Below are 22,215 nucleotides of genomic sequence, written 5' to 3'. Positions count from 1 at the left end.
AGACCTCCTGCTTTGTCCCTCAGCTAACTTTTAGTGACATTCTGCATTGACTAGTTGATTAGTCAATTCATAGATGAGAGACTGAAATCCACTAATAACTCTGTGAACATTGGTATAGAATGTGGGATTGCAGAAAATCATATAGATTAGTCTATAGTCAGAGTTTATTAATATATGGAGAAAAATATGAGAGATCCATCTAACATGTTGTTACCAGTCTTGTGCCCAGCTGTCCTTTCAGCATCATTGTCATAACGACACTCACATTCTATGTCTGAAGGTGGCATCGGAGCTTATTATTTAATATCTTTAGCATAACTTTTTAATATTTTGGGTTTATGGTTCATTAATATTATGGCTATCATTATTGCTTCTTCTATGATCTAAATGATCTAACACCTTCTAAGACCCTCTAAGACAAATGTAGGGATTGCTTTCCATGCAGACTTCAAAGCATGGTGATGGAATGAAGGAAGAAAGCATGCTGCTGCAAGCAGGACAACCAGGTTCCACTATATCTTAGTTGTTTTGTATTGTTGTAACCAAATGCCTGGGGTTGAGTATTCTATGAAGAAAGGAAGTTCATGTAGCCTAGTTTGGGAGGTTGAAAGATTCCTCTCAGCAGTGTCTTCTGTCTGGTGAGGGTTTTCTGTCTGCATAACGATGGCAGATGGCATCAGGTAGTAGGGATGTCTGTGAGAGCAGCCAACCTCTTGTACAAAAGATATAACATGAAGATAGATAGGTCAAAGTTGAATCAAGGAATCCAAGCGTGTATGGTTTCAACCTGCTCTGGTTTCTTAGCAATTTTGAACAATAAGTGTTAAGCTCCCTCACTGGTCTAATTGCCATTTAAAAGCACAGCCTCCCTACTTTGTCATCTGTCACATTAAGGATGAAGCCCTTGTCCCTGTATGACTTTGAGAGGGAGAAACCTTATTCACATTATAGCATATTCCCTATTGGGTCCATCACCAGCAGTGTGATCTTGGAGTGGTCAAATCATACTTCACAGTTTCCATTTCCTTACTTGTAGAATAGGGTGGTAAACTACAACCTTAGAGTCATGATTATACTCAGTCCATACAATGGTCCTGAACTTCCTGTTTATTTTAAGAGACTGCTAGCCATTGTCACTTACAAGGTTCACATTCAATAGCATCAGCTATTACCACTTTGTAGTATTTCACTTGGTTAGAATCCCTTGCCTTGAGTCTTTTCTCTTAGAAAAGTGACCATAGTTGCATAGATTATTGCAGATGGATTTTGTAAAACAAAAGATTACAACTCATTCATGCCCTGATATTTTCATGGTACTTATATCATTGACTTTCAAGTTGTTTTAAGGGTATTTTATTAGAGAGGAGTTGACACAGAAGGCCCAACTGTTGTCTTGTGTGCAGAGGTGGCCCATAGGTAGATTCTAGACACTCATATTTTGAGAAAATCTGTGTTGTTCTAACTGATAAAAGTGGCTCTTAGGTATCTTGTGCAAATTATTTTGCCTACTCTAAAGGCCTTCCTTCATTCTGGAATCCTAGCAGGTTAGTAAGGTCCAGGGAAAGGAAGCAGTGTGACTGTTCTTTAAAAACATAATAATTCTGGACCTCTAGTCTCAGCGAGCATTTCTGGTAGACAGTGTTTTATGTTCACTAACATAAATCCTTGCTGAAAAAATTAAGAATGTCTTGTGTGTCTCCACTGGGCTGAAATTATGGGTAGCCTGCTGCATATTCTTCTATACTTTGCCCCATGAACAGTTGTCTTAGTTAGGGTTTCTATTGCTGTGAAGAGACACCATGACCAGGCAGCTGTTATAAAGGAAAACATTTAATTGGGGCTTGTTAAGAGAAGCTTTTTCTTTAAGAGAAGCCTTCCCGCTAGCCTGGTTCTAGTGCCACATCAGTCCCAAATAAACACACAGGAGGCTATATTAATTATGAAGCTGTTGGCCTTGCTTGTTTCTTACTGGCTAGCTCTGACTTAAGTAATTACCCCATAATTGTTAATCTAAATATGTCTCTTACCGGAGAAGTTTCCGGGCTTCCTACTCCATGGTGTTACATCTCGACTCTCTGTGTTTCTCCTTCCCAGAGTCCTCCTGGACTCCTAGTCCCACCTATCTAGATTCCTATTGGCCAGCAGTGCTTTATTGACAAATGCACAGGACTTCCCCCGAACAGGGGCTAGCTTACAATTTCAGAAGCTTAGTCCATTATTGTCATGGCAGCATACAGGTTGACATGATACTAGAAAAGGAACTGAGAGTTCTACATCTTGTTCACTAGGCAAAAGAAAGCAACCTAGACACACATCCTCACAATGCCACACCTACTCCAACAAGGCCACACCTAATAACAGTATGACTCCCTACGAGCCTTTTGTTTGCCATTTTCTTTCAAACCACAACAGATTTGCTGCATTGATTTTTCTCTGTATTTTTGGCTATAATAATTCTCTAAGGGAGCCATTGAACCCAAGATTGTCTGGGGAGCACCTAAACCATCATCTTCAAAATGTTTCCTATTCCCTGTGCTATTTTCAGAAACTAGTTCTGATATGGACAGGGCACTGTTCTTACATTGTATACGAATTTCTAATTCCCCACTGACTAAGCCCGAGAGCTAGCTGTGTTAATAGGACCAGCATGTACAGATACTGTTGCTTTTTGCCCAAACATTCTCTGAACAACAATAAGATAGAAAAATGGTTTTTGAGCTATAAATCCAAACCACAGAATAGGTTGAAAAAAATTCCCTTATGTTTTGAAAAACCTTATGGAAGACAAGTGTTTAAAGTGTTCCAGTTTAAGGCCGCTGCCATAGAGGAAGCCTGTGGAGCCTTGCCTGTGGGCGCTCCTCTCTGATACAAGCTTGGGAAATATGACATGAAATTCGTTGTTCTAAAAAAAAGTACGCCACAAATGTGAACATTCTATAAGTTCTCCTTATAAGCTAAAGTATAAAATCCGTATAGAACACATCACGGGCAAGTCATTAGCTAGAAAGCAAGGCCCGAGTGCCCAGTGGAAGGCAAGGCTGAGCCCCTCCCCACTCCTCCCCGCTGCATCTGTCGGTTTTCCCTCAGGATATCAAAGGCAGAGTAGGGAATGGGTTGCATTTAGACTGTCTATAACGAGAAGGCTGTTATTTCATGTAATTTTGAAAGAATGTGTGAGGTACTTCCTCTCCATTTTATAGACCCGAAAACAAATTCTCATATGACTTCAGGTTTGAATCTAAGCCTAGATCTTTTTTAGTCACACTGTACCGAACTCCTAACTGTTATCCTGTTTACCCTCTGCTCTGTAACTCAACAAACAGTCCGGCTTACTGATGTTTCTTGTGGTTGCTGAAGTCCTTTTAATCGGGGTTAAGAATGCCTGATGGCTCTACTTACGTATATCCTAAAAAGGGGGGCTTGGGGGAAGATACAGACAACATCCCTGGTTAAAAGACACATTGAAACCTAGATAAACATGTAGCCCAAAATACTCTCAATGACCTGATAGTCCTTGCTAAATTGGGCATATAGGAAATGTGCTTAATTACTGCTGGTCACAGCTACCCAATGGGCATTTTGGTCCATGCCACCATTTCCTAGTTAGTTCAATGCCTGAGTCTATGCAGGGAAGCTGAGGCCCTGATAGCTGCTTGTCAGCCAGAGTTTCCTAATTGCATCAGTTTTTTTTTTTTTTTTGCGTTCTTGGAGATGCACTACAGAGAATCCTTAATGCATTTCCTCTTCCCTCCCAGTTTGCGATTATCCGCATCAGCTTGCCTCATCAGTTTGCCATACAGCAGCTGCCTGAGATCCGGCTGCCACCCCTCCCCCAACCCTCCCAGAGCATGGAAGCAGCCCAACAGAATACGACTGTGGACCCTGGCTTCACTCCAAGACTCCAAGATTACCCCTCTCCGGAGGACTGAGGGATGAAGAATGAAGTTAGGACAAAGTTCACGGTTGTAAACACCCAATCCACTGGCAAGGTACGGGGCCCCCACGTCTGAAAGTCTGAAGTGTGTTTGAACAGAGATAACATGCCTTCGGAGATGGGGAGACAGGAGTGAGAGCATGCTCTTCCCAGCACCCGCAGCAGGTGTGCGCGGAAGAAGACCTTTCTGTGATGGGAAGCAGGTGGGACGGCAGGAAGTCAGCCCAAGCAGCCAGTCAGCAAGGCACAAGAGTGGGAGACCCGGCAGTTGAAGCAGTCAGCATAAGGAGGGGACTGAAGTCAAGACAGGAGGTATGCCACACACTGACAGACACCAAGACCAGGCGAAGGCAACACATAGTTGGTTTGGGATTGAACTGAGCTCAGAACTTCCGTGTGGAGGTTATTGAAAAAGAGACATCAGTTTAGCCAGTGCGCAATTAACCCAACCAAAGAAACCGGAGTCATTATTGTGTTTAATTAACTGATCTCTCATTTATTTTTGGTACCAAGGATGAATGCCAGGGCCTTGCATATTCGGGACAAATCACTTACGGCTGATTTATATCCATGACTGAATTCTTCTTAGGGCTGGGCAGACCAGTCAAAGGCCAGCTACTTGTGAGAGCTCAGGATAGGAACCTCACTCTGCTGAACTGAGAGCTGGTGTCTGAACTGAAAACTGGCAGGGCAGTGATTAAAACCAGGGCAGCCACAGGGCACGCAGAACAACTCAAAGCCTGCGTATGTCATGCTGCAGCCATTGAACCACAGGTTGTTTAATTGGTGTATGTGTAACAGAAGAGTTAACACAACAACAGGCCTGGACACTCTTCTGTTTACCAGGTTGACTGGCTCTTGACCTGAGTCTGGGAATGTGAGGTTGAAAACTGCCACCTTCCCCCAGAAATGAGGTCAATTGCACTGTGATATGTGAGTGCCAAGCCTGATAACCCGGGCCACCCCAGCCGCCAGTTCCTCCCTCTATCTGCTCCCTAGGCTCCAGGAAACACTGGTCCACTGTGCCATATGATCTTTAGCACCCTGTCATATATCATGTGTCTGTCCCTTGCTCTGCTGTAAATGTTCATCTGTAGAGATTAGGGACATGTTTTTCATGTTGTTGCATTTCTAGGGCATAGCAAATAACCATGATGTGGCTGGTGCGTTAAGTGAGCAACAAAAATCACAGAAAGAATAGATGAATACATAAATACAAAATAATGGGAGATGAAGTTTTCATTTACTTCTTTCACTTTTGGCACAAACTGGAAGACTTAAAAAAAACAACTCAAGATTGTTGAATATTGTATTTCGTGGCAGTTTTACAAGATTTTTATCAGAGAAATAAGTGCACAATATGTTTATAATTTTAGTAATCACCAATTTGAGTGATTCTTAGCCACCGGATAATAGTATTGCTAGATACTGTCTTCTCTGAGATGCTTCCTCATGCTTTTGATGCTGGTGGAAAGGTACTTTGGACCTTAGAACAGGATACTTGAATTAACACTTGCAGTGCTATACACTCTGCCTGCTTGTTTCTAACAGAGCTGGATTAATGAGCTTTGTGAATCATCTCCCTTCATTTATTCCTGGCTTTAACTGAAATTTAGGGCTGGCTGGCCAACTCTCACTATGATTGCTGTGTAACTTCTGAGACTGAGTAACTCTTCCTACTTGTACCACAAATCTGAAGTTATCTATGGTTGTGCCTCTTGCGTTTTTACAAGTAACTTCAGAGAACTCTGTCCTTTTGAATGAGGGTCCCCTCGTCCATCTGCTAATATCTTTACCTTCATGTCAGTTGTGCAACAACCATGGGGCTTGAAAGGGGATGTGATTAGCTTTGGATATAAATAATATAGAGGAGGACATCTGAGGAGATGCATGCTATGCGGCTGGGGCAACCTCACACTGCTGTGGGCTGGTGAAAGGCTGGCTGTCCGGGACTCACTGATGTCCTCTGGATAGAGTCATAGGCCAATGCTCACCTCAGAAGAAACAATTCACCCTTGTACAGTAGCTACCACTTGAAGCACAGCCACTGGATTAAGTTACACAGATAATCTGGCTTTAGGAACACCCAGTGAAGGAACCCCAGTTCCCAAGGCTTTCTAGAGAATAAAGGTTCCAAAACTGATTTCCCTTGAACTACACAGAATCTCTGATGCTCTTCCTTGCTAGTAGCCTCATCAAGCTACTAGTCCCTTCAGTTTCTCTCATTGTACTCTTAATATGGCCAGGTGCCAATCTTTCTCCTTCTTGCCTTCAAATCCTTAGGTTCAATATACAAGTAGATTCCACCTTTTCAGTGGGAATTATTTTCCCCCAGAATATTTTATGGAGGTTCTTTCTTCATTCTCTTCTCTGGAAGCAATGGCTACCACACAGTGTCAAGGTCAATGCCGGTGCTGTAAATAAATGTGATGGTTTTCCTGGTTTACAGTTTTGCTTTCTAGAGTTTCAGGTACCTACAGTTAACCATGATCTAAGAACAGTAGATGGAAAATTTCAGAAAGAAACAATTCACAACTTCTAAGTAGAATTTCTAGTATGAGTGTCCTGATAAGTCCGACTTAGAAACAGACTGCCTGGAACCTGGTTCATCCCTCTACCCAGAGCATTCACATTGCACACATTGCTTGATGGGCATTTCTTCCTAGACATCTTGGTTGTCATAATAACTGTACTGCTGTCACTGTGTTTGCCTTTGAGCAACCATTATTTTAATGAATAGCCTGAAGTATAAGTACAGTGATGTTGGCAACTCAGATGAGAATGTCAGTCATGTTGAAGGGAAGCCATGAATTGGCTTCTGTAAATGAAATGGTGAGTGTACAGTAAGATATTGAGAGGGAGAGAGAGGGAAGAGAGCCCGTATTCATGTTACTTTTATTTCAGTATATTGTTAGAGTTGTGCCTTATTCTGTTATTGTTTATATCTCATTGTACTTACTTATAGCTTAAACTTTATCATATATACACAGGAAAACATGCATGAGTAGAGCTTTGTACTAACTAAGATTTAAGATATCCATTGGAATAGCAGTGCTATGTACCCTGAAGAAAGGGAAAGGTCTCTGTATTCAGTTTAAAGACATTCCCTTCTTTCATTCTCAAGTACACACAGGGGAACTTCACCAGTCGCATCATGGGCAAGTGACCAGTGACCTTGGCCTAAGAAGGAAGTGTTCTTAGACCCCAGGAATGATCAAAGCCTGCTATTACAACTGTTAGAGAAGCCACTGGATAGTTCAAAGGTCAGGTCTGCTTCGGATGAGCTGAGCATCTGTGAGAGTAACTCTCAGACATTTGTCTGTGTTAAAAATTGTAGTTTCCCTCAGCTGCCTATTTGGGAACAGTATAAATGGAACAACTTACTGTTTTGTTCCTAGAGAAGGCATTGCAATGTACATGCATTCATTTTAATCTTCTTGTTTTTGAAATATTAAATTTATTTATTTATTTTTATTTAACTTTTTATACATGTCACTCTCAGTTCCCTCTCCCTTTCCTCCTCCCTGACCCCCAATCCTCCAAACCCCTCACCCCCACTCCATCTCCCCTCTGCTCCCCAGGGAGAGCAAGGGCTTCCATGATGGATTTTCAGAGTCTGTCACATCACCCCAGGCAGAGCCTAGGTCCTCTCTCATCTGTCCAGGCTAACAGAGCATCCCTCTATGTGGTATGGGTTCCCAGAGTCTATCACAGATTGCCAAGGCCTCCTCTCTGACACCCAGGTTAGGTGTGTGTGTGTGTGTGTGTGTGTGTGTGTCTGAATCAGTCCCATGCTGGCCCCCCAGTCATCAGTCTGAGGTCCATGTGTTGCCCCTTGTTTAGGTCAGCTGCCTCTATGGGTTTCTCCAGCCTGATCTTGATTCCTTTGCTCATCTTTGCAACTGGGTTCCAGGAGTTCAATTCAGTTCCCAGCTTTGGGGCCTGCCTCTGGCTCTATCAGCCACTGGATGAGAGTTCTAGGATGGAATATAAAGTAGCTATCATTCTCATTATCATGGGAGGGCATTTAAGGTAGGCTTAGTGCCAGTTGGTGTCATTCTTCTAGATCTGTGAAGAACTCATGTTGGACCCCTAGCCCCCACGGGTCTCTGTTAGTCACTGGTCAGTCAACAAGTCCATCCTGTTTTCCAGTCTAAGTCCATCCTGTTTTCCAGTCTAAGTGCATCCTGTTTTCTAGTCTAAGTGCATCCTGTTTTCTAGTCCTGGCTTCCTTCCCTGGCCTTGACCCTCTGACATCAACATCCAGCAGGAGGAAAACATGTTCTCTTCCACTTGGAGGTTTTCCCACTGTGCTGTAAGCCTGTATATCAAGCTGCTCCCTCTTACAAGAAAGGGACCTCTTAGCACTTGCAATAAACACACACACACACACACAAACAAACACACACACATTCTCTCTCTCTCTCTCTCTCTCTCTCTCTCTCTCTCTCTCTCTCTCTCTCTCCTGGCAATAAAGGCAGCACATGTATTCTCTTAGTACAAACAGCTTGTCTTTCTTTTCCTTGGACTTGCTTGTGGCACGGGCACTGCAATTGGAGGTCCCACAGAGATCCAGAGAGACTTGGAAAGAAAGAAGACTCAGGAGAGGAGAGACTTGAGAAAGCAAAGATTTGAAAATGGGTACCTCAATTTTTAACAATAAAATTGAATGGTCAAATCTCCAGACTTTTGCCTGAGAGATCACCTTCTAAGGAGAATGTGTATTGAATTAATCTCCAGCCTTTTGCCTGATCCACTGAGGTCAGGAAAGTAAAGGGGAACTGAGAGATTGCCCTCAAAGGCTGGCCAGCAAGTAAGGCTATGAGGGTGTATTGGAAAGGGGTGCCAAGTTAGGGGTACCAGATTAAATCTCCAGGCCTTCGCCTGACACCAAGGTTGGGAAAGAAAGGGGAACCTGAGGGATCCCCCTCAGTTGGATGGTGGATTGAGTAAATCTTCAGGCTTTTGCCTGAGGGATTGTTATTGGTTGGAGGATGGATTGAAAATGGGTGAATTGAAAATTGGCAACACTTAGTAAACGAGATACTCCTATTAAGTGAAAGAAAAGGAAAAGATAAAAGTATATGGAATGGAAAATACATGGAGATTCTGGATACTGTGTGCTGTTGTGTTGTGTTTGAATTGTTTAATTGCTAAGAAAGGAACAAAAACTGCTAAAAGACATTTGATTATCAATGCTGCTAAATTAATCCAACTAATATATTTTGAAAATGCCTTGACTTCTAAATTTAAATATAAGGACAGGTTACTTGGGAAAAGAATTTCTATTTTTGTTTCCACAGAAAATAAAAAGCTGTGGGTTTCTTCCAGACTAGTATGGTTTGATAAAGCAAGACTACCTGAAGCAGTGGCCAAGATGATCCAACATTTAAAACAGCTGAAATGATGCAGCCTTACAGAATACAAAAACAAGGGTTCTGTTTTTTGTCATGATCCCCTGGTATTTCAGCGCCTCTTAACAGCAGGAAGTAGTTTGGAAAGAACAACACCCAAACTCCCAAATATTGTTTATAAATGTTTGTTTGCGTCTATACAGGGTTGACACAAATTTAAGGTCAACTTTGTCACCTGAGATAGGTGATAATTTATATATAAAGAAGGGTGGCACCGCAATCTCACTAGTGCCAGATCTCTCCTCCAACTTATAATGGCTCCCTCTTTTATGGTATCTCCCATCCTTCTCTACCCTATTCTTACCCTGGCTCAACCTTCCTGCTCTCCCATGTCCTCCTCTCCCCTCATCTTTACCCCTATCTTTTTCCCATCTCCTCTGCCCTCCCCCTTCTTCCCTACCCCAATCCAATTAGGAGATCTTGTCCCATAATCCTTCTCTGGGTTACCATGCATATCTCTCTTAGGGTCCTCCCTGCACCCCAGACTCTGGAGGCGGGATTGTAGGCTGGCAATGCCCTGCTCTATGTATAAAATCCATATATGAGTGAGTACATACCATTTTTGTCTTTTTGTGACTGGGTTACCTCACTCAGGATGGTTTCTTCTAGTGCCATCCATTTGCCTGAAAATTTCATGATTCCATTTTCTTTTTTCTGCTGAATAGTACTCCATTGTGTAAATGTGCCACATTTTCTCTATCCAGTCTTCAGTTGAGGGACATCTAAGTTGCTTCCAGGTTCTGGATATTACAAATAATGCTGCTATGAACATAGTTGAGCAGATGTCCTTATTGTATGAGGGTACATCTTTTGGACTTTCTGGATCTTGTGGTAGACTGATTTCCATTTTCCTGAGGAATCCATACCAATTCCCAAAGTGGCTGCACAAGTTGGCACTCCCACCAGCAATGGAGGAGTGTTTCCCTTTTCCTACATCCTCTCCAGCATAAACTGTCATTAGTGCTTTTGATTTTAGCCATTCTGACGGGAGTGAGATGGTATCTCAGAGTTGTTTTAATTTGCATTTCCCTGATGACTAAGGATGTTGAGCGCTTTCTCAAGTGTCTCTTGACCATTTTAGACTCCTCTATTGAGAATTCTCTATTTAGTTCTGTACCCCACTTTTTAATTGGATCCTTTGGTGTTCTGGAGACTTGCTTCTTGAGTTCTTTGTAAATTTTGGAGACCAGCCCTCTGTTAGATGTGGGGTTGGTGAATATCTTTTCCCATTCTGTGGGCTGTTGTTTTGTCTTGTTGACTGTGTCCTTTGTCCTGCAGAAGCTTCTCAGTTTCAAGAGGTACCATTTTTAAAATCTTCTTCTGATTTAACAAAAATAGTATACTTAAAAATTAACTTTGATATTTTTATTCTATTGAATGGATATATTTTCTTCTCTTTATGTATGTGTGGTATACTCATTTATTTGTGTGTACATGTGTGTATGCATTTGTTATGAAGGTCATTTTTGACCAAGGCCAGAGAAAAGGAAATTCTCAGTCGGCTCTGCTGTATCCACTGTGTCTTACAACTTGCAAAAGAATGAACTAAAAGCCAGGAAAGTTTTACATGTCCATTTAGCTGTGGTCCCAGGTAGGTGAACAGGCAGAGAGACTTTCCCCTGGTACTGGGTTCTTGGGGGCCATTTCCACACGGCACAGCATTTCCTGCAAGGTCCCCCTGGTGGTTCAAATGAGAATGGCACCCACAGGCTCATAGAGTGAATGCCTAGTTTCCAGTTAGTGGGACTGGCACCCACAGGCTCATAGAGTGAATGCCTAGTTTCCAGTTAGTGGGACTGTTTGCGAAGCATTAAGTGTGGACCCTTGAAGGAAGTGTGGCCTTCTTGGAGGAGATGTGTCACTAGGGGATGGGCTTTGGGGTTTCAAAAGCCCATGCTAGGCCCCGTCTCTCGCTCTCTCTGACTGCTATCTGGAGATCATGATGTAAAGCTCTCAGCTACTGCTTCAGTACTGTATCTGTTTTTTCCTGCTTTAATGATCATGAACTAACTCTCTAAAACTGCAAGCAATCCCTCAATTAAATACATTTTTAAGTGAGTTGCCTAGGTTATGAAGTCTTTGCACAGTAATAGAACAGTGACGAAGACAGAAGTCAGTACCAGGGATTGAAGTATTGCTGTGACAGGACTGACTGTGCTGTTGTTTGGAGGAATATGGAAGACTTTGAGACTGGACTAGGAACGTAGTTGAATGCTTTAAGGAGGGTGTACTGGGCCATCCTACTAGGAGCATGGAAGACAGTCGTGTTGAAGGTGATATGGACTATATAGACCCTACTCAAGAGGTTTCAGAGGGGAAGAATATTACTAAGTGTTTTGGAGGCTAGTTTTGAGATATTTTGGAAAGGAATGTGGTTTCTTTCTGTTCTTGTTCAGAAAATCTGCTGGAGACTAAATTGAAGAGCTTTGACTACTATCATTGGCAGAGGAGATTTCAAGAAAACCCAGTATTGACTGTGTCATATGATTACTAGTGGTCACTCTTATGTAGGTCTACAATCAAAAGGAGCAATAAAAAAGGGCAAGGAGAAATACAAAATGTAAAGTTTTAGGAGAAAAGGAGTGCCAGGAAATGTAATGCTAGGGGCAAGTCCTGTGTTCAAGGTGATGAGAGGTTTAAAGAAAAGACTGATGCTAAATTGAATAAAGAGAGTGGTAATCTTAGGCCAAGACAACACCCTATGAAATCCATATTAATCCTATGAAAGGAATTAAACCTGTGAAAGGAAAAGGCTTGAGGAATTGCCTAAGCCTAAACAATGGAAGGCTTATGAAACTGTAATTTCAAGAGGGGTCCAGCCTCTAGCACTAGCAGGCATAAGAATTTGACAGCTTCAGTTTCTCCTCCATCACCACTGCCCATATCCTAACCTGTATAGTATTCTTACTTCATTAAAATTTTTATTTTATTTTGTTGTGTGCTTTGAGGTATATATCATGATAAACTACATATACATGTATGTAAAAGATAATCAATCCTTATTGAGAAGGTGCTGGAATACAGGTTGAGTATCACTAATCCAAAATTCCAAAACCCCAAATTCTCTGTCTATCTGACAGGATTATTCTTGGTATACACACTGCTTTCCTTTACCCACTCATCTATCAGTGGAACCTCAGGTTTGTAAATTTTAGTTGTGGCTTTGCTGCATGGAGAATGAAGTACAGATATCTCATTGACTCTTTGATTTCATTTCTAGTATATACAGAAGGGGATTGCCTACCACATGCTTCCTTTGTTCCCATTGTTTTATGGAAACTTCATACTGACTTATATAATTGTTACACTAATTTCCTTCCAATTTCCCATTCTTTGCAATTCACATGAACTGGTTTTCCTTCACATCCTTACTAAAGATGGTTATATTACATTTTAATAAATTTGTATGTGAAACTAAGTTTCATCCTATGTCACACACTATTTCTCCCAAAGTATCAGATTTGGAGTATTTAGCATAGGATACTCAAGCCTATATCCCAGCCCCAGATCATAATGGCTCAAGACATAATACCAACAGTGCCTGCATTCATTAGTTCCACAGTCAGTGAAGTCTTACTGCATGCCATCATGTGTGTCAAGAAGTATAGGATATATGCATCCTGTGTATTCATGAACTTAGGGAGCTAGGAGAAAGGGCAAGGTCAAGGTGAAAAAGACAGGGGAAGCCCCAGGAGTCTTTTTAACTTTCTGCTGTCCTGAACTGAGTCTTATTTACCATCATAGTGGTCTCAGTTTCTTTAAAATGATATGGACATACTTATAGGCATCATGTATCATAGAAAAATTTAAGAAGACCCTTTGTACTCTAAAGACCTTTGTACTCTAGTCTTGTAGGACTAGAGAAGATGGTAGCAGCAAAAAGAAGAGCAGAAAGCAAGACTGTCCCTCAGCAGTGATGTGTAGTTATGTGTATAAAATGTGTTTAGAGTTGGGGAAAGCCCTATTTCACAGTGCTTGCAGAATTACTCCTGTGGATATTCCTACCATTGGCAAATTCATGACATTAACATGATGCCCCTGGAACGAAACTTCAAGGATGGAACAATGGCCCTGTGAGCTGACCAAGAGCCTGCTCTTGCACACCTAGATGAGGAAAAGTGACAAGAACTCCCACAGGCTTAGAGGGTAGAGCTAGCCCGGGATCATCTTATGGCCCCAATTTAGCTTTTAGTGTTGCCCAAAGCCAGGACTGTCATCATGGCTTTCCAGCCCTTGGTTTCTACTGCAGCATCACATCTGGAGAGAAGCTCAAGAGACAAGAGTCCAGACCTCAAGTTCAGTTGTTGAGACTGCTTGACAGTTTGTCCTTGAGGATGCTACTTGAACCCTCAACCTCATTTCCACACTTGAATGGATGGAATTTGAAGTTGTCCTTCTTCTGTATCATTCTGGTTCTGAACTGTTATGTAAAACATGCGATTTTCTTTAATTTAGGTGTTTGTCTATAGTTTTCCAAGATTTCATGTTTCTTCTTTTTCTCAAAATTTCCCAGATCTTTTTTTCTAAGAAAGTATTCGTTAGTTTAATAGAACTTATTGTTTGTAAATTCATGTGGGCTTCTGATAGCAAACATTACCTTTACTAAAAACCTTAGAGACACTAGTGTGCTTATTAGGTAATGAATTTTATAGGCCAGCCTATAGCTTAGTAGAGTCAAACAGGATGCTATTATTTTAAAATTAAGCTTTATTTTATCTCGAATTCTCATTCTATGCAATCAAAATAAGCAGAAGGGAAATAAAGAAGGAGGAAGGGGGAGGGATATTAGGAGAGGAGGCTAGAAGAAGTGGGAGAGAGGAAGTAATGAGAAGAGGAAGGGAGGAAGAGAGGGAAGGAAGGAGAGAGGAAGATGAAGAGACAGGACCATCTCTGTTAGAGTCTGTAGTTTCTTATGTTTGGATGTTTCTCCTTCCTTCCTAATACCCAAGTTTTTACCTCTAGGAATAGAGGACTAATCATAATTCCTAGGAGCAACATAATTTGTTTTGATGACTAGTTGCAAACACAAACTGAAAGAAAGCATGTAATGCTGAAGTAATTGAGTTAGCAATTGGTGCTGTCTCTCTGGACCGTGGGCCCCTTGCAACTGAGGTTGGTGTAGGCGTCTCCTGGACTCCAGAGACAGTACTACCACTCCATATAGCTCATGGAGGTCACCGAGGTTGCCTTTGGAGGAGAGGCAGTGTCCTGTATCCATTTGGAAGATTCTCTGTAGCTGAGGGGATGGGCAGCTTGTAAGAGGTATAGGCATAGCAAACTCAAAAGCTGCCCACCTCCCTCTCAGAGCTTAGAATCAGCCACAGGACAAAGGAAGAGTGTGGGTGGGGTAAATGCAGGCACACTGTACTTCTAAGTAAGAATCATGGCACACCATGCTGCTGAGAATTCCCAGAAGTCAGAACACTGAATTCTGAAGTAGCTTGAGTAGCTGGTAGCTGGCCTGCTGAGGAGACTTAACTCTCCACATCACTTTTTCTGTGCTTCTTCTACCTAGAGACCCCAGTGGTGTGAGCACTCACTGTTCAATCCCAGGTAATGTGCTAACCAATCACAGTTGATAGGCTGCCACTGTATAAGCTGTTGTTCACATGCAATAAAGCAATGATGTTCCCTGAAACTGTCTACCGAGTGGCTTCATCTCCATGTCCTTTACCATCCACGGGCATTGTGGTCTTGTCAGGGGTCGGTGGGTAATGACAGCAGAATAGGGAGAACCCCGAGAGAAGATTTGAAAGTCTTCCTGAGTTACAAACCCAGCAATAAAAAAAGATTCTGAATTAATAGCAATGCATTCAGGAATGAGTAGGCTGCTTTTGTATGCTCATGAGCCAGAGTTTGATATTGGGGTTTTCTTCAGTTGCTCTCCATCTTTTCTTTTGAGGCAGGACTGTGAAGGAATGTTGAATGAACTTGGAATGAACTGATAGCTCACTGATTACCTAGAATGGCTGGCCAGCAAACTCCTGAAATCATCTCATCTCTGCCCTGTCCCCAGGCTGCACTGGGGATTGAACTCTGGTCCTCATGGTGCTTACACAGACAGCAATTTACCTACTGAGCCGTCTCTGCAGGCCTAGAGAAAACTTTTCTTTGTCAGGTGGAATTGTGTTTAGTATCCAGAAACCAAACATGATTATACCGAGTTGGCAACTGTGGAATTCTTACTTGATAAAATAATAATCTCCGTTAACATCTTATTAAAAGTTGTTGCTGAGGTCTTTGATTTTATATATATATTTTTTTTTTAAATAATTTTTCTCCTTTTTGGAATAGATAGCATTTCCACTTCTAGACTGTCAACGTCCATGCTGCTTCATGCAATTATGCAAAAATTACAAAAGTGAGCAGGGTTTGTATTTGCAAATCCTCCAGCACCCAGAAAGCACTGCTTGCACTGCTGTCTGGGATCCTGGACCTCCTGCCCCTGCGGCTCATCCTCTTTCTGAATGTCTGTGCACTTTGTACCACAGGCAATTAATGCTTGTTTGCTGTCAGCATCACTTATGACTGATAGATGAGGCCATGTGCTGTAATTGAATGCAGTCGTTGGTGAGGTGGAGAGCTAATAGAAATATGCAAATGAAGCTAGCCAACAGTGTGTTTTAATTGATCTAGATGAAGTGCCTTTGAATCTTAACTTATTTGAAAACTCCCAGAGCCTCCTTTTGCTCCTTTAAAGCCCAGCATAAAGCTCATTAGTACAGAAGTGGTACTTGACAGGATCCTTGGATAATTGGGATTTTGATATGGTATTAAGTGTTCAAATTTAAGTCAAGGAAATAATGGAAGGTTTTGAATTCCTAATAACTAAAACATTATATCAAAATTTAACTGGCCCACAATCATAGATATATGGAGGATATAGTATGACACTCACAGACACACATACAACTCACAATGACAAGATCAGGTCATTGGCATGTCCAAAACCTCAAACACTTGTCATTTTTTTCCACATGAGGAACATCCAAAATCATCTATGCTGGCTATTTTGACACACAGAGTGAATTGCTTCACCTATAATTGTCTTTTCCTGTTATAAGGCATTCGGTGCTATTCCTCCTATTCAGCAGTATCTTTGTGCCCATTGACCGTGTCTCTTCATCTTTTCCATCCTTTAGTAGCTATTATTCTGGATTTGTATGAAGCCTGGTAGTTTGCCCACAGAGTTGAGAACATGTTGGACCTGCCTTTCTCTCCATGACTTATTTTACCAACATGAACTGGTCTATGTTGCTGCAAGATGAAAAACTTCAGTCTTTTTCATGAATGTATCAAATATTTCCTATCTTCTTTATCCATTAATCTTTTGATGGAAACACGCTCTGATGCCACACAGTTGGTAATAATGCTTCAGTGGACATGGAATGTAGGTATCTCTTCAATATGCTATTTCTTTTGTGCATATGCTCATGGCCAAACCACGGGACCATAGGTAATTCTGTTTATAGTTCTTCAGTTTGAGGGATGCCCATAATGGCTGTGTGGATTATTTTGCTACCAGCAGTACATGAGGGCTCCCTTTCTCCACATTTTCACATCCTCAGCAGAATGTGGTGGGCTTTGTGTGCTGTCTTGATAGTAGCCAGAGATGATATCTCATGGTGGTTTTCGGTACTGTTCACTCCATGAATATTAGTGTTGAACAATTTTCCATGTATACCTTGGTCATTTGTTTAATTTCTTTTGATAAATGATTATTGATATCAATAGTCTACTTTAAAACCACATTATCTTTTCTTCTTTTTGTTTTAGCTATTAGAATCGTTGTTCTGTAGTGATTCTGGGCATTTGTTCTCTTCATATGAATAATTCCAAATGTTTATTCTTATTTTGTAGGTTACCTTTTCATGCTATTGATATTTCCTTTGCTGAGAAGAAAGTTTTTAGTTTGCCAATAATCCCCTTTGTCTATTTTTGATTTTATTGCCTGTGTTTTAGGGGAATTATGAAAAAAAACCCAAAACCCTTTTGCCAATCTCCTGACATGTTTTGTCTGTTTTCTTCTAGCAGTTTCTGAGTTTTAGGTTTATATTTAAATATTTGATCCATTGTTAGTTGATTGTATCATGGTGAAATACATGACCTTGTTTCTCCATTTTTGCTTGTGAAAACAAATTCAAACATTGAAAGTGTACAACCACAAGTAGAGAATTTAGATCCTGTTGGTTCCTATTCAGTTTATTTATTTCATATTGGGAACACTCAGTAATGGAGCATATGTACAAATCATCTCACTCTACAGTTGATAGGAGCTGTCAAGATTTAGTTATCAGGGCTATATGTGGTAGGAGAAAAATTTTTATAAGTTTTAAAAGCAGAAACAAGATGTCTGTGTGAGGCATTATGTTTAAATCTTTCCAGTTATGGAAAGAAACAGATAAGTCAGATTTAGTCACTTATTGTCTTAGTAGGGATTTATATTACTGTTATTAAACACCATGCCCAAAAGCAGCTTTGGGAGGGCAGGGTTAATTTCAGCTTGCAATTTCAGGCCATGCTCCTTTACTGTGGGAAGTGAGGGCAGGGACTCCAGGCAGGGATGTGGAGACAGGAACTGAAGTAGGGGCTGTAGAGGGTGCTGCTTACTGACTTGCTCTTCATGACTCGTTCAGCCTGCTTTCTTATAGCATCCGGGGCTACTGTCCAGGAGTGGCAGGGGCACATCTGCAAAGTGTTGGACCTTCCCACATCAATCATCAATCAAGAAAATGTCCTTTTGATTTGCTTATAGGCCAATCTTAGGGAATCATTTTCTTGACGAAAGTTCTTACTTTCTAGATGACTGTAGCTTTTATCAAGTTGCTATAAAAATGCCTTCTTGGAATGTTCTATAGTATAAAAAGCTTTCTCATTTGAAAATAAAATAAAGAAATATGCAATTCAACGTATAGATAAAACAATAACAATCTTTGGGTTTGATAGCAAGAGTCTCTAACTACCAAGCCATCTCATCAACCCTAAGATACTTTTAAAAAAACTTTCTATAACTTTGTAATGTTAGAATTTTTATTTTTTTGGCCTGTGTGTGTTTGTAATTTATGCTAATTTCCTTGTTCTGAACAGATGTTCACTTTGCTACCCAAATATATTTGTATATTTTACTTTCCTGTTGTTCTTAAGAAAGAAAAATCTTATCTTTTTTCTTAAATGTGTTCCCAAGTGATGCTTTCTTCATCTTTCTCCCAGATTTACAAGTCATTTATGGTGAAGTTGTGATAGGTGGGAGTATTTCAGAGTCTTTTCTTGGGTAAGTTTGTTCAGCTACTATGAGCTGGTGATCATTTATTTAAAAAAATAGGCTGGCTGACAAATTTGTTTTCAGGATTCAGTGAGGCCATGTGGAAGGATGACCAATTGTCATCTGTCACCCTGTCATACATACTCTGGTCATGTTATGATCCTCTGTTTCACTCTGGTTTTCACCAGTAAGGTATCATTCAGTCTATTTACTTCTTTGCCAGCAAAATCATGAAATGTATGAAATTTGCAAAATTCCTGTAGGTCTCCAATGAGTGAACATTCTTTTATTACAGAATTACAACTGTTTCATCATCATGTTAAATATCAACATCAAATAACACCTCTGAACAACTATGGGTCATTATGAAGACCTTTCCCAGTGACCTTTCTTTTTCACTGAAATGTGTTCATTGTTTTTGCATTTACATTTGTGTGAGCCATTTATTTCAAAGCCATGAATGATGAGATCTTACTTTTTAATTGATGGCATTAGTTGGAGTGTTATGAATATGAAGTATGTCATGTAGCCAAGTCTTAATATTTTATCCCATAATTTGTGTCAGATAGGAGATAGCAGCACCACTAGCAAATGTCAAAGAAATTGTAGGGATCATACAATTTGGATGATATGAATTAAAATGGTATCTTTATGTCTGATATTTATAGTTTTTGATTTTTCTTATTCTTCCATATCTCATAGTTTAGTTAAAAATAGTGTTAAATAATCTTTGGGGAAAAAGATTAATAGCCCCTCATGGTGGCAATAGTCACCTTGGCAGGGCATATTGGTGACTAAGCTGTGAGTCTAGTGAGCCACATACCCTCCAGGCTTTGTACCCAGAAGCTGTGTGAACATCGAACCCACCTGGCCTAAATTATGATGAAGTATTTCCTGGGCCACAGAATACTCCGAAATTCCTGGAACCATCTCTTTGATGCCTTCTGGCAATGGTACCTGATTCACTATAGCAAACATGTATTAAGTGAAGCCAACTGACCAGAAACCTCTGTTCCAGAGACTTCTGACCAAGACCAACAAGACCACCATAGATGCCATGTTGGACACAGAGACTGTTTTCTGTCAACGTTGCTCACTTGGACCACATCGTGGAAGACTCTATTGAAGACTCATAGTCTCAGACCATGACCATCTTCATCTGCAACAGCAAACACACCCCTCTGATTGTCGAAGAGGAACAATGTATTTACTATGTGAACTCTGACAACAGCTGCTGCCGAAGTCTGTCAGCAAGCCTGGGTCTCCTTTAACTTATTTAGCATCTCCATAGGTGCCCAGGAATTTTGTCTTGCCTGCTTCAGAAGCAATGTGACCAAGACAATGAAGGGCTTCAAATACATCTTGGCCAAACTACAAGATGAGGCCTCTTCCAAAGCACTTGTTGAGACATCCATAGATGTTAAAGGGCAAAGGCCTGGTCAGCAAGGTCGCCACCAAGCAATATCAGCAGAAGGTCATGGAGCCAGCTAGCCAGTGTGGCTCAGCTTCCTCCTCCTTCTCTCCACTGTACTTATTAAAAACCAGTCTTGGCTTTGGGACTATATTCTCTGTAGAGGGATACTCTCTCAGCTTAGATACATGGGGGAGGGCCTAGGTCCTTCCCCAAATGATGTGACAGATTTTGATGATCCCCCACGGGAGGCCTCACCCTCCCTGAGGAGTGGATGGGGGTAGGATGGGGAGATGGTGGGAGGGGGAATAGGAGGATGGGAGGGATAGGGAATTGGGATTGCTATGTAAAATAAGATTGTTTTTAATTTAAATACAAATTAATTAAAAATAAATAAATACCAGTCTTGAGCCCCCTCTGCTGTCTTTGTGGTGAGTTAGGGCTGATGTTTATCATCTACACTATAACAGGCTCAGTGTCCACTGAGCCCAGCCTTCTTGTTCCTCCATTGGGCAGAGAAGTGCATTGACTTGCCCAAGGTCACAGGGAGTCCATAGGTGAATTGGGAATACATTATAGACTGTGTATTCCACTAGGGCAGGGCTCCATGTTTTATTCTCCAATGTGTCCCAAGTATGATGAATAGTATTTATCATATAACAGGTACTCAATTAACACTTGATTTCATTGTGCCCTCCTCCCCCCCCAAATCTTCCAAAACCATCTTTTTCTTCCTTGCCCAGTAGGAGTGATTTTTTGCTTTTTAGATTTGAAAACATTTATTCCTGTACACAGCTGTATCTCACATACAGTTAATCACGGAAATTGCTGGAGTCTATATTTTGGGGGTGCTGAGCATAGCTTGAGAGAACAGACAAAAACCACAGAAGTAGAGAATTAGGAAGAAAGTGACAACATTTTCCAGTACTAAAAAGACAGCCAAATTCCATCTCCTGTTCTGACGAATGCTTTAGCAGTAAGGACTACTGGGAGCATCTTCATGAAATACCAGGCAGTTAAAAGATAGGACACCCATAGCTTTGGGGAAGAATCTATGGGACCCAGTAAGGGTGACCAATAGCTAGAAATTCTTGCTTAGCCTCAGAAGGTTCTGATTTCCCTTTCCCTGTAATTCATGTGCAATATTCTGCATGGTTGCACTGTTCTGTTCTGCTCTTGAGCCCTGGGTGTAGAATCAGGACTTACCTTCTTTGAAGTCAAGGCTCTCCTACTCCTTTTCTGGTGAAATCATGGATGTTTATGACCAGAAGCCCAAGCTGCTTTCTGGAAAGCCTGAGCTGACAACAACTGGACAAAGTCATTAAGATGTATGTGTTCCTCTACCATGTCAGTGTATTCAAAGATGTTGCTGTGTTCAAAGATTGTTCCACCTAGATGGAATGTTGTCTATTTAATGGGCTTTGAAAAGGTTTCTTTAAGACACTATAATAAAATGACATTCTCACAAAACAAAGTGAGATCTAAATAATTTTGTTGTATAGAACACCCTCACTCTGTCAAGTTTTCATGAGAAATCTGTTTTGGGGTATTGGGTATTTCTTGGTTGACTGGTAATTTTTATCCTTTGGTTAGAATCAAATGCATTAAAAAATCAACCCAGGCATCTTTTATACGTGCTGTGTTTTTAAGTTTGAAGCAACTCCTTTTGGATGGTATTGGGCTCTTGAGTTGCACATTGTATCCTATGGAGTATCCTCCACTCACATATGGGCTATGATGAGTCAAGTTTGGCTTCAGTTGGAACTGTTGACCAGTGAGTCTATGTGATGTTGCATGGCCAAGGTTTTCTCCTGATATTTTAATTCATAATAGAGAGTGCTACAATGAATGGAGGAGGGCATTAATGATAGCCACAGAAGGGCCAGTGGTTTTCATCATATTCTATGAATTGAAGAAGCTATAAGATCATTGATTCTCTAGGAAAAGAGGACATACACCCCAAATGAAAGGCATTTAATAATGTTCTTACTGTACAAATATACCTTATCAAGTAAAGGTCAAGAATGCAGACGTGAAGATGTTTTTTCCTAGGCATCACCCCTCAAGAAAGAAATCCTGATCAAAAGAAGTGAGATGAGAGTTCAATGGACCTGAAAGAGGCCACTCTTGGCAATTGGAAAGGTTTTGCATGGTAAATGAGTAAAGAGTTAATGTACTGCTTCTTATGCTTGAG

At 41.0% G+C, this 22,215-nt stretch overlaps 1 pseudogene; it reads left to right on the top strand.

Annotated features, from left to right (window-relative positions):
* The first annotated feature begins 19,292 nt into the window (after window positions 1-19,292).
* On the top strand, window positions 19,293-20,296 carry LOC101827741 (annotated as a pseudogene).
* The last annotated feature ends 1,919 nt before the right edge of the window (window positions 20,297-22,215 follow it).

Source organism: Mesocricetus auratus, unplaced genomic scaffold, assembly GCF_017639785.1.
Source record: "Mesocricetus auratus isolate SY011 unplaced genomic scaffold, BCM_Maur_2.0 Super-Scaffold_100006, whole genome shotgun sequence".
In the NCBI taxonomy this organism is placed as follows: domain Eukaryota; kingdom Metazoa; phylum Chordata; class Mammalia; order Rodentia; family Cricetidae; genus Mesocricetus; species Mesocricetus auratus.
This window is presented reverse-complemented; position numbering and strand designations above follow the sequence as displayed.